We start from the raw sequence: 9,799 nt of genomic DNA on the forward strand, positions 1-9,799 counted from the left end.
AAAGTTCAGGTTTTAGAGAGAAAGGAAGTTGTGCATTGTCACTAGAGCATGACTTGAATTAATAAGACCATATTAATTCAACTAACACTTTGCATTTTAATTTCAGGTCTCGCCCTGAGATGAACTCCAGGCAAGTGGGAGTTCTACCTCTTGTAGCCAACTGTCAGGCAACAGCAAGAGCCAGGAGCCATGGCAGCTTAGGGAAGACAGTGGCCTTACCAACCAGGGCACAGTCCTACAGGATCTGAACAAGGCCATCAGCAGTCCCAGGCCAAGTCAAATCCAGGGTCTGTTCAGGAGACATGAGGCAAGTTACTTACAGCATAAGCATAAAGTTTATCCAGGAGGACCAGCAAGCAATCCAGACCAGCAGGAGACAGGACCAAGCACAGACATGAGCTCTGGTGTAGCTTAGGGGAGGCCAGGCTGCCCTGGCATGAGTTTAAATGGGACTCATGGACCAGTGAGCAGAGGGTGTGGTGAGGGCCCAGGTGATGCTGATCAGGGCCTGTTAGTGGTCACCTAGAGCCCTGCCACTAATGTCTTCCAATACCACATGAATTCCCGCTGTGTTAGAGTGTTTGACTGTATGTGCTAAGAAGTATAAATATTCTTGAGTTGCTTGGCCAATTTTTTTTTTTTTTTTTTTTATGAATTCAAACCTGACTTAGCACTAAGTGAAATGAATGCAGAAGTTCAGTCAGAGACTGTCTGCTGAATTACAGATTTGCCTTCTTGTGAATAGCCAGGGAAGATTCAAATTATTCAACTGTTGGATGCCTTAAGCTTGAGTAATTTGAGATTTTTACTTTAGGAACCTTAAAAACAGGCTCAATGCTTGATGTTGTACTACACAACACGAAAGGATTAGTGACAGTGATGTGGCTGGAGCAGACATTCCAGAAAAGAGGATACCAGGGGGAATCAAAGAGTATTGAACATTAACAAAGAGACTAGATTACTATGATACCTTGTGGGAGTTGTAATTTCATCACTGGTGCTGTCCAGATTAAATTAGATTTAATCAGATCAATTATTTTAGATAAAGTTGAGTATTAATTTATTCTGAATGTATACAGGAAAATGGTCTACCAAAGACAAGAAGTTACAACCTCAGTTACGTCAACAGTGTTACTTCTAGTAAGGATTTAATCCTCACTCTTTGTGATACTTGAGGTCTTTTTCAGAGACCAGTCTCCTGGTCATTTGATTCAGAGGGGGTTTCACTTTAATACAGCAGTATAGTCTTTGAAAAACATTGGGACCATGTTTCTGTGATTGAGGAAAGAGTTTCTAGTGAGAGGAAGATGGGTGAATGTCAGCTCAGAAGCCATTGGTTGGTCAGATAGTGTCTATGTACCAGTCAGCTCATCAACGTGTGACATGGTTGAAACCAAGCAGTGTTTTCAGAATTTATTACTGAAGGGCTGACAGACCCACAGACAGCATAGCTGTATAGACCTTGTTCTCTAATTCAGTTAGGTTTAAACAGACAACATGGAAGAAAAAATAAAATAATCCATTAACTATGTAATTGCTGGAGGATTGAAATAAAAAAGCATTGTCTTTTGATCAGACATTCAGGAACAGCACTTGAAGTGGGAGTAGGAGGCTCTTTACAGACAGTGGATCATGTACATAGTCTTTCTTGTCAGAAGAAAACCACATCGACTTGTTTTCCCATTCCAGTTACAAAACCTGGATCTCTTCCTCCAGTAAGAGCTAGTGGTTTGGACTTCATAAAATATGTTACTCTTACTGTGTCTCTGCTATTGCCAATATCAATTTAAGTTACTACATAGCTGCCTGCAACAGCTCTTTCCGTTGAGGTATGTGTTTGAATCTAACAACGAGGTCATTTGGCTTTCAGAGAAACAAATACAGATCAAAGGCCTTTGCAGGACACGTATAATTAACAGACAAATTTTCTTCAAGCCAAGAATAAGCCAATATGCCTCTAATGAAGCCTATGACAATAATTGTTCTTCCAGACCTGGAATTTGCACCAGGGATTTTGACAGGAATTGCTTCTGCTTTGCTTCTGAGGTGGAATGTATCAGTGCAGCTCACTGTCACAGACATGAGTAAGTTCTCAACAGAAATAGTCAAAGCAGAATCAAGCTATCAAGAGAAACTGTCTTAATTTACCGTAGCATTGCTCTTTATCTTATGTCAGGGAATGCAATTACTTTATTTATCTGTTGCTGTCTATTTGTCATTTTAACTGCTGCCATATCGACCAGCTTTTACATGACATAACTTGCTTTCTCTTGTTTGATTGAATAATGGTGATAGACATATCTGTACAAACTTGGAAACAGAAGATTAAGTTCTGTTCTTTGCTTTTTATTCACTTTTTACGTGCTTTTTGGAAAATGGTGTCATTGGTATGCTAAGTTGCTTCATCTATAAGATCAATAACAAGTCCTTTTTCATGATGCTATGAGGTTTCTATGAGTCTCAGTAACATATACAGTCATCATCCTTGACTAAAAGTGTTCCTTATTATTACTATATTTCCTCCATCAGTAACAAACATTCTTGGTTTTCGTCTCTCTAAAAATATTAATGTTTTGAACCTCTTTGCATTCAGTATGGAATAAATTTAAAACAAGGCACGTGCCATTTCTCAAAAAATCCAGCAAAAACTGTGTTCTAAAATTTCAAAAAAAGGACAACTGGGTTGTGTTATGGGTTGGGGTTTTTTGTCTTGTTTGTGGTTTGGTTTGTTTGTTTGTTTCCGTAACTAGGGATGAATTTGAAAGTTAACAAAAATATCTGCTGAGGAATTGCCTTTCTGTTGGAATAAGTAAGAATACATCCTACTGGACTAAGAGTCAAGTCTTAATTGTTCACAGAATAACTGTCCAAATACTGTAAATTTATGAAGGCACGGCAGCCAATGTCTGGTTGGTGTTAATAATTACAAGGGATCCTCTGATGAGGACAGAACTGCAAGACTTGTCTTGAGCTGTGAATTCTAGATTGATTCACAAAAGCTAGAGCCTATGGGCAGAGTTGTGTATAGCTAATGAAGTCATATAGTCAGGGGAAAAAGGCTACAAAAAAGACTGATGTCACTGTATCACTTTTGGACATGAATGTTTGCTAGCAGACTGTGTTGATTCACTTCATGTTAGCAAGTTCTCTAAAGCAGCGCAAATGTTTTTCTAAATCAGCTGGTTTAGTTACTGGGGAACGCTTCCATCTTGCATATATACAGCTTTGTAGACATATTAATATATATGACACAAAGCCTCTGCTTCAGAGCCAGTGCAATAACTGTGTTAGCTGTGAGTGCAAGTACATGAACATGATGAAATCATGTAGTTCGAGTGATTTTTGACACACTTCTTTTTCCTGTTGACTTTAATTACAGGATTTGTACCAAAGTAAAGAAAGATGAGAAAAAAAGAGGATGGAATTTCAATTTTACTTTTATTTGCTTTATTGGTTGCTATTTTGTAATTGATTTGCATTTTAAATTTCACATTCAAAATGTTCAGACTGAGACACAAGCACTGATCTCCCTCTTCCAAAGGAAATTGGAATTTTAAACTCATAATAGGTCTAAAGTTCAGAATTCTTATCACACTAGACATTTTTACATCAGAAGCTCCCACTCTAAATTCTATCCTATTTTCTGCTTCAGGAAAGTGCCCAGAGGAAATCTCTAATGTTTTATATTACTGAAATTTGTTCTCAGAAGTTCTGAGATCTTCTTGTTTAGTTTGTTTTTTTGATTTTTTTTTTTTTTAAGGAAAAAAAAAAAGAAAGGAAGACATGCAAGAATTGTAGTTGTATAAACAATTAAAGCCAGAATCCTATATGAGGACAAACATAAACAGTTATCCTCCAAACCTTTATGGCTTTCCACATTATCTGTTAGGTGTATAAATTCTGAAAGCCTAGCTGTACTACCAAAGTAGCCCTTATCTCCAAAAAGTCTCTGGGGTTTTAGGCAGAATGTGAATGAGATCCATTCAGCAGTATGGAAATATATGTCTTTAAGCGTTAAAGAATTTTGTGGGCTTTCTTTCAAAATAACGGGCTATCATTTTATCACTTGTGTTTGAATCTTCCACCGTTTATTATAACTTTGAAAGTAATAATCTTCCATGCAAGAATGTAAAAGGATGAGAAATAACAAGCGTACTGGTTCACTGCTGCAAACCTATGCCAAAAGCCGGACCTGACAGTGCTGAGGAGAGTGCTGAGCTTTCATTACCTTTCTGGAAATAGTGTGTTTTACTGCTGCCAGTCTGTTCCTTTTAGAAAGTAAACCATGCAGCTCATCAATCAAGAGCTGAAATTTCTTTAGAATAATGGTAACGAAGTCAGTGCCCCACCATGGAGTCACTTTTTGATGAGCCACCATCTAGTCCCAGAGATGTCATCCTACTATTTACAACAGGTAATTAACTCAAACAGGAAAGGGGGCCAGTAAGTGGAATACTACTTGTAAGAATTTGTATATATGTTGAAGGGTTTTTTAAACTTATTTTGGAAGGTACTAAAGTGTATGAACTAAGATTGTTAACCAAACTACATTGATAGTGGAGTGCTAGAAGCACAACTATCTGTTTTTTCAAATGCATTTTACTTCATTATTCCCCAGTTGCTGTAGCTCAAGACGATTTGGGTTCCTGAGAACAGCTGTTTTGCTCATTTCTGCCATTCAAGCTGGTAGAGAGCTGCATGAAAGTGAGTTTATAACTGGGTGTTAGTGATGTAATACACAAAAAAGGCCAAATCTTTATGGACACTAGGGACTCAGCCCTCTAACACATCTGTGTAGCTATTGCCAATATCCAGCTCTGTTTGTTTCTTGGCTTATGACTTGTCTTCACATTATATTGTATTTTTGAGCACCATGTAGGATGTTATTTCCTGCACTTGTTAATTAACTCACAAATATTTTGTGTAGGATTATCAACTCTATTAAATGAGAGGAAAATGGCATTATAGACTGATTAATCCACATGCTCAGTATGAGAAAGGAGACATTTACAATGTGAGAAACAAAGTCCAGTGCTGATAGTACCCAGTCTGGATACCACATGATGCAGAAATCTGCAGCAGCTTTTTCACATGCAGTGCTTTGGTGCACACATAATGTTTTCAGAAGGAAGAAGAAAATTATGTGTTTTGATCAAGCATCAAGTATCCAAGAAGAAGTTCAGAGTATAGCTTGTTTGGAACGACCAGGTGCATTTCAGCCCAGTAGATAATATTTTAAACAAGGATTCTTCAGGGGGATTTTCAATAAACATAAAAGTGCTTAGAAATGACCTTTTGAAGGATATAAAATAAACAGAGACGGGTATTCACTGTAAGACAGGATTGCACAGTAAACTCAGATCATTTATGTTCTTTGATACTGTAATCAGTAGCAGTTACAGAGCTCACGTATCAGGTACAGAATTTAAGAAGAGCATATCTTAGTACAGACTCCGGAGAATTTTTTTTACCTTGATCCTGGCCAGCTGAATTCACCTACATCAGAGCAATGTTTTTTCTACCAGAAGCAGAGGTAGAGGGTGAGGCTCATCTCCTGAGTTTTATGGCACAAAAGCATGGCCAGAGTGTTCGAGAGCCATGTCAGAATGATTCCACCAAGTAAGAGTAGTCCATTGTCCTAAAATCTATTACCAGTGCTCCTACAAGCAAGCTGGAATTATATTCTTTCATCCTGTGTGAAGACAAGATTCCCCCTTCAAAACATGCCAACAGAAGGATCTCAACATCTTTTCTCCCTTTCTCTATTAATAATAGGACAACAGAAGATAAAAAATCAACACTGATTATGAACTAAACCAGAAGAAAGAGAAAACAGAAATGGGTTCAAATTATTGCACCTTCCACTGGATCCCTTTTTCTCCTTTAATCTATTGTGTTTTGATGTACTAACAGATATTTTAAGAATACATTTTAATAGGTATGGTGATACTTTGTGGAGTGAGGCTTTCAACTTGTGTCAGAATTAGACAACAGGAAAAGAATAAAAATAAATGATCAGAGGCGAAAGGCTAGAAAAGCAACGAACTTTTCTAATTGACAGGTAGAATTGACAGAGAACTAAATCAGACCAGATCAGACCACAGGGCAGAGAAATCTCCTGATAGACGATAAATTCTTATACATCCACTTATACAGCTTTTTATTAGTAATTGGTAACAAAGAATGCCTCTGCTCTGTACTCTTCCTCTGGCATTGAAATAATTTACCTTGAACATCATATCTGCACATGCAATGATACCTTTTAATTGCATACAACTTCACACCTGAAACTTGGGAAAGGTTATTCCCTACCAGCTGGCTGTTCTCTTAACTTCTTAAATCCTCAAACAAACAAACAAACAAAAAATAAAGGAAAAAAAAAAACCAAACTATATTATTATATTTATTTATATTACTTCATTTTTTTTTAACTCAGTTCTTTGAAATATTTTGGTTTACTGGAATTGTTTCAATGAATTCTTGGTTGCTGGTTTCTTAATCTTGGGCTTGACAAACACATTTACTGTGCATGCAGTTGCCAACTAGAAGTGGCGTCTGCAATTCCTGCTATTCAATAAAACCAAATTATTAATATAATTCAGTGACTCAATCTGGTAGTTTTACTCAATTATTTCTTCCTGTTGATTTCAATATAGCTATGTGCAGAATAGATTGGCAGCCTCTGAAGCTAGCAAAACTTTTGCAAAAGAACATTTCATTATTAGAAATTGTCTTACTTTTTAACCAAACTGTTCCATAAGCTGAAACTTGTGGAAAAATATCTGGTTTGACAAAATTCTTAATATCAGTTTTTAAGTTTTAAAATTATCAAAGCTCTCTGTATTGGCACATAGAGTCTATTTCTTGGTTTGACATTATTGTCTCTTTTAATATTTTATTTATCTTTTTAAAGTTTTAAAATTTGAATATCAGCTTTGAAACATTTCTCATCAATTGTATCCAAACAAAATGTTTCAGGTTAACCTGAGTGATGGTTTGGAGGTTACTTTTGCTTGGAAACTAAAAATATTTGTACTCCGAACAGATTTGGAAGAGCAGACTTCAAATATAAAATGCTTGTATGACAGGAAAACATTTCCCTACCTATCTATAGTGATTACTGGTCTCTCCAGAGGATGGTAAAGTACCAGTAATAAAATAACTAGTATTTTGCATATATATAAGTAGTGGCAAATCAGAATAAGCAGCATGACTCTAATTAAGGGTTAGAGAATCTTACTTGTAATTTAAACTGAGAATTCAGCGAGCTCTTTAATCACAAGAACAGTTTGACTATTGTGCCCTTTTTTTAAAGGATAGATAAACAATCTGTGGGTTACGGACATTTACATCTGCAGCAGTTCTTTATCATAGTCAGATTTATTTGCTCACTAAATAAAAATATAATGGCTTATCATATAATATAGATGAAAGCATTTAATTATGATGAAACGGCAATGCTTTTAGGGAAAGGGCAACAAAAAGACAGAGGACTATTTTATGTAATGCCATAATAGCTTTCTAACTGCATCTTTCACTTTAGAAAACTAAAACTCCAGCTCCTGAAGCTACGATTTCTGCAATTTCTGTCTAACGGGGAAGTGTTCCACGGAACTGCTTTTATAGATCAGGTGTTACAGAAGTTCGTTCTTCAAGAAATTGTACTTCAGTCTTTTCTATTGTTCTAGAATACTATTATATCTTTTTATTATTCTCGTTTCATCAATTAGTGCTTAGGAAAGAATCTGTCCCTGACTCTGTGGATGCTGTTATTTCTGTTTGAGTGGAGGAAAAGAACCTACATAAGCTGAATTGTCTCAAAAAGTTTATGTCTGTGCTTACCTTCCAGAATACAAGTCTGCTCACTTAAAATGCAATGATCGTTCAACTCTTCTCATTTTCTGAAATTACTTTAGAAGATCTTCTTGCTGAGCAAGTATCATGCAATGCTTTGAGATAAAGCAGCATGCCTTATCTCTTAGGCCTGTGGATTGACAGCTTGGATCAGGTTTTCTAGGCTGAGAATGGAAAGTTCCTCGGGGCTGACTTCAGCTCCTGTGTGGATACAGCTGGAAAAGGTCAGACAAAGCACAGATAGGCGCCCACTGTTGCCCATGCCCAGCTGCTGTAGAGTTGGCGTAAAAGATGTGGCTGAGTTCTATTGTTTCTCATCCCGTATTGTGGACATCACTATTTGTGAGCTGCCAGGTCAAGGAGTTGGCTGTGTAGCATTAGATCAATCACCTCTGTGATGATGTTCCAGTACAGCTCAGATATTTCCTTCTGCTCTGTGTATGTCTCTGCTATGGAACTTTTATATGGTTCAGATTAGTTCTCAATGCTTTCAGTATTTCATCCATAAATTGTTTGTAAATTCCTTTGTGTTTTGTCAGTGATGTTTTACTCCAGGGTCTGTTAATCATGTCACAGAATACCTGATTTCTCTGCTTACTCAACTCTGTGAATGAATCAGAGGTAATTTCATGTGGCTCTCCAAGTAGCTGCAGTAAAAATTTACATGTGTATAGGACATATTTGATTGATCTAATAATTGAAGTTAGCGTAAAATTTGTTTTGCTTATCAAAGGGATGTCCTTCTGAAAATACTGACCATGGTCAGCTATTTCTTGAAGCACATAACAATGTATTTGAAATTATAAACTGGGTACCCTCCAGTAGAGAGAAATTATGTCCGGGTTGCTACTAAGGTTTCAGAATAGAAACGTGAAATGTCCCTAGCATGTAACTAAAATAACAGAGGTGGCTGTAAGGATAACTGGGCTATTTGGTTTTGTTCTTACAGTGCCAAAAAACAAAAGGGGTTAAACCCCTCTCTATTGCTCCATTTAATTGTTCTGTTTCACAGTATCACAGTATGTTTGGGATTGGAAGGGACCTCAAAAGATCATCTAGTCCAATCCCCCTGCTGGAGCAGGAACACCTAAGTGAGGTCGCACAGGAACATGTCCAGGCAGGTTTTGAATGTCTCCAGAGAAGGAGACTCCACAACCTCCCTGGGCAGCCTGTTCCAGTGTCTGTCACCCTCACTGAGAAGAAGTTTTTTCTCAAATTTAAGTGGAACCTCTTGTGTTCCAGCTTGATCCCATTACCCCTTGTCCTATCATTGTTTGCCACCGAGAAGAGCCTGGCTCCATCCTCATGGCACTCACCCTTTATATATTTATAAACATTAATGAGGTCACCCCTCAGTCTCCTCTTCTCCAAACTAAAGAGACCCAGCTCCTTCAGCCTTTCTTCATAAGGGAGGTGCTCCACTCCCTTAATCATCTTTGTTGCCCTACGCTGGACCCTCTCCAGCAGTTCCCTGTCCTTCTGGAACTGAGGGGCCCAGAACTGGACACAATATTCCAGATGTGGTCTCACCAGGGCGGAGTAGCATATTCCATTTCTAAGCAGAGCTTTGGATATATGTGCGTCTGAGTTTACATTGTTTATGAGACAAAATTTTGAAAGATTAAAAGGTTCCTGTCTAATTTTGAACTGATTGTTAAACTTCAAAAATATTTCTTTTCCCTCTGGCATGCCACAGGGGGCACATGCCTCCATACTATCATGCATCTAGGTGCTTAGTTTAGCATTTAAATCAACATGCCAAGAGTTTACACCTTCAAAGTTGCGTATTGTAAGAGATCAAGTCTTAAATGATCAACAGAATCACTCACCATTACGTAAATGTGCTCATCTGTTAATGCACACTAATATATTCTCTGCAAAGGAGACAAACTGCAAAGAAAATAGTCTCATGCTCTATATTCAGAGGTGTTTTACAGTTTTCAGG

The sequence above is a fragment of the Columba livia genome, chromosome 8 (genome assembly GCF_036013475.1).
Source record: "Columba livia isolate bColLiv1 breed racing homer chromosome 8, bColLiv1.pat.W.v2, whole genome shotgun sequence".
Classification (NCBI taxonomy): domain Eukaryota; kingdom Metazoa; phylum Chordata; class Aves; order Columbiformes; family Columbidae; genus Columba; species Columba livia.